The sequence below is a fragment of the Poecilia formosa genome, unplaced genomic scaffold, assembly GCF_000485575.1.
Source record: "Poecilia formosa unplaced genomic scaffold, Poecilia_formosa-5.1.2 Scaffold33, whole genome shotgun sequence".
Classification (NCBI taxonomy): Eukaryota; Metazoa; Chordata; class Actinopteri; order Cyprinodontiformes; family Poeciliidae; genus Poecilia; species Poecilia formosa.
The window spans coordinates 2,283,120-2,287,313 of NW_006799972.1; positions in this window are offsets into that span (position 1 = coordinate 2,283,120).

Genomic DNA, 4,194 nt, shown 5'->3' on the forward strand with positions numbered 1-4,194 from the left:
GATTTTTCTCTTATCTGATCGGAGGTGTGACGTATTTATGTGACAATGTGGGCTGTACGGCTTCAGCTTATTAGTTGGTGAGTCAACAGTTTTATCTGTAAGCACGTACACTTTGTGTTTCATCTTTTAGGGAAATGACTGGAAATATACTCACCAACCTATTTATTTGCCACAACTGCTTGTAAACAGAAATGGCAAAATCAATCAATCGCATGACACCAATTACAGTGCACGCAGGCATCAGGAGACAACTTACAGAATTTCAGTTTCAGAATAAATAAGAATCATGGTTTAAGTTGCTTTGAATGACGTATGATTGGTTCCAGACTTGCTGGTCTGGGCATTTCTGAAACTGGTAATCTGGAATTTCAATAAAAACAGAATTGTAAAAAAAAAAATAAATAAATCCTTTGAAAAAGTAAAGTAAATAATATCCAGTGGCTAGGAAGTGTTTTGATAAAAATGGTTTGTTGACATTGGCAGTCAGAGGAGAATGAGCAGATCATCAACATTAGCTGAAATTACTAGTTGGATAAAATAGCCATGATATTTTAATGCATTAACGTTGGAATGCCATCTCTGAGTGCATTTAAGTCAAATCTTAAAGCAGATGGGCTGCAGCAGCTGAAAACATGCTTAGCTGAGAGCTAATAACAGAAAACTGAGGTAACATTTTTTACTTCCTTACTAAAATTGGACGACAACAAACAAACATCTACTGGTTCAATGAATCTCAATTTCAGCAGCCAGATTCAGAAGATAGCGTCAGAATTTGGTGTAAACAATGATGGAGCCATCCTGCCTTGTGTCGACTGGTTGCGCTGGTGGTTGCAGTGACATAATGTCAGAAATGCTTCAGAAATATTTTCAGTGAACACTTTAGGCACATTGATGGTGACATCTTTTCAAATGTCGAATGCAGAACATGTCTGTCCACTTAAAACCACGTTGCACCTATCATGGAATGACCACAAAGGTTTGGACTTTTCAGTTGAATAAAATACCTCATTGTTCTCTAGGTTATAGTTTGAGTTTGTTTTGTTGTTTTCTATAATACCGCTTTTATTTTAGTTGTACAAAAGTGGGATTGCATACCGTCACCCGTTATTACATGTGCATGAGCAATGTCTCATTGTAAACACACAACAGTGAGTTCAACTGTGGCTACGACTCTTTTGCCTTCAGTGACTACTGGCGCTCCATTAATACCGTGTTTGTTTGTGTATTGGAATAATCCACACATTTCTCTCAAAGAAGGCGCTGTACGCATCAAATACAGAGGGATGAGACGCTCTGAATAAAATGTCTTCTGTTTACCAGCGAGTAAAGCCGGCTGCTACGAACACATCCAGGGCATACTCTGCCTGTAGATGGTGCTCTGCTTGAGCTTGAAGGGCTATTTTAAGTCTCCCCTTACAAGCAAACCAACAAACATTGAGGGGAGCCCACATGGGAGTGTGTTGTAAACAAGTGGGTGTGATGCATCGAGTACAATCTCACTTTTTGTTTTACTGAAAATACCCTTCTTTCATCTAAGACAAACAAGCAGATCAACCAGCGCCCACACACAGCCCATGTTAATTACCCCATTCATTTATGATGTTTAATCTCTGCGCAAACTGAAAATACAGCAAACAAACAAAGGCGAGAGCAGGATTTTTCTGTTGTTTTGTTTGTTTGCGGCGGTGTAACGTTTAGCTGTGATTTTTCAGCTGCAACTACAACAATGTCCTGATTTTGCCCATCGCTCTCACTTCCACAGAATATATTTCTGGCTTAATGATGCAGGTTGCTTAAAATAAAGCAATGCATTAAAATATCTGGGCTGCGAACAACTTCACAAAAATAAAAAAAAAAGAGTCAAGAAAACCTTTGTTTTCTCTTTACTGGGCTGTAACGGTGTCAACACAATGAAATCCTACAAAGACCTACAAATCCTGGAAATCTGTGTATTTATTTGCTTATTTATACATTGTTCATTTCGAATGACAGCGAGGCTGTACTCCGAAACTTCACAGGCCTGGTCACCTGAGCTCTCTCAATTTATTAACAACAGCACACAGCACACTGGAACCTGAGGGAAATATGATGCCTGACAGCTCCTATGTCCAGCCAGAGAAAAAAAAAATAAAAATAGCTGAAGTTTCAAAATTATTGGTGACCAGGCAAAAAAATAAATAAATAACAAAAATTGAATAATTAAGTAAGCAACTCTACACCTGAAAGACATTATGGGCCACTCTGCAGCTGCAGTCAACAAGGAAGGTCACGGTATAAGGTGATCTGACTATCACAAGATATTTTACTATAATTTTACATTGAGAATTGGCACCAGAAAATTCATTTACATTACTGTATTTTCCAGACTATAAGTCTTTTTTTTACATAGTTTGGTTGGTCCTGCAACTTATAGTCTAGGTTGACATGTTTTGTTTTTCCTTTTAATTAGGCTTTTTTCTTTTTTTTTTTACTGATGTGTTAAATGTCGATTCATATTGATGGATGTGAACCAAGGATTAAATATTACCATTTGAAGCCCTGCGCACAAACGTGAGCTAAAATGAATACAGCCAGAGGCCTGGTACTTGCCAAGAAGGTGAATATATATGACTTTCCAGCTGGGCCGTCTTGGTGTGACCGCTTCAATGAACACAGCCACTTCTCTGTCATCCTGGATTTACCGCAGATTCTTCTGCTCTGCTCTGGCGGCGTGGAGCCGTTCTTAACCACCCTTATTTAGAGCACGGACGTCGGTGCATCAGAGACGGCCAGCAGATTTCCCGGCCAAAGCCGAAAGTTTCCGTACGTTTGTTAAAAAGCAACCAACTGAACAACAAATGAGGTTGAAACCTTCCATCAACACGGACAAGGTCCCTCTCATGTTTCACAATTTCTAAATAAGTGTGCCTTACCTATGTTTGTTTTTGTTTTTTGTTTGTTTGTTTGTTTGTTTTGGGGTTTTTTGCCTTTCCTCCTCATGATGCATTTTTAGACTTGTATAACTTAAGCTCGGAAACAACTTACAGTCTGGAAAATAGATTAAATAGATTTTTTCAATTTTATACAGCTCTACCCTTGAATGACAAAAAATGTCTTACTCCGTTTTGTCTACAGTTTGAGTATACTGATTTAGTTCAGCTTAACATCTGCACGACAGAAGGAAGAAGTGAAAATTTGCTAAGCACTGGTAATTTAAGACAAAGCATGTACAAAACAAACACACTTTCTAGATTTTGTTTTTCTTCATCTGAGCTCTGACTGAAATAGGAATTTAAAAAGCTCTCTTGTGACAAATAAAATCATAGTTTTACTGGTTTTACAAAGCACAAACATGATAAAGGATATATTTACGGCCGCTATGACAAGGCTGTGGACATAGAGGTTTGCAGTTGACACCGTCAAGCTTTGATCAGACTGCTCTTAAAAAGGAGAAAAAAAAAAAAGCTAGCAAAGCCAAGCTTTGGCATCTGGGGGGGAAGTCGTGTGTACTCAGTACAAAGACAGAGGAAGGAGAAAAAGTACAGCAGAGGAGGACACAGACACAAATGACACAACATTTCAGTCAAAATGACTTGCCTCTTCCTGCCTTACAGAAGTACTATACTAATGTGATTAAAATAGCGCAAGACGGCTCTCTTTTGTTTAAGTGAGAGTATAGAACAAAGCAGTGCAATTCCCCCCTTTTCGGCTACGACCAGTGACATGAAGGTCAAATACTAAAACAAAAATACCTTTTGATGCTCTGTAGTCTAGCATGACTCAGATAGATGTTGATGCTGCCCTGAATATGTTACTGTCTAGTTACTGTAAATAGAATATACATCAATGTCAGACTGTCATCCCAGGTCCTCCAAAACAAATTAAGTATTCAACTTCTGTTATTTTAAATAACTCAAATCTTTTCACTGCAATTATTTTTATGGTAAAGAACTGGGAAACCCAAAGGTAGCTCCATTTGTAAAAATTTCAGAGAAAATATTAATTAATTTCACAAAGTAAAAGGTAATGATTGTCAGTGCGCAACAGCCATGAGATGGATATAAAGTAACAAAAAGTTTGTGACTGACTGAAGTGAACATTTTCACAAAGCTCAACTTCAATTCTCTTGTTTCCCCTTTTCAAACTTTAAAGAATTATACAGCTCATGCATGTGTACAGAGATACGGTATCCAAACAGGCCTTTTGTGAAAAAAA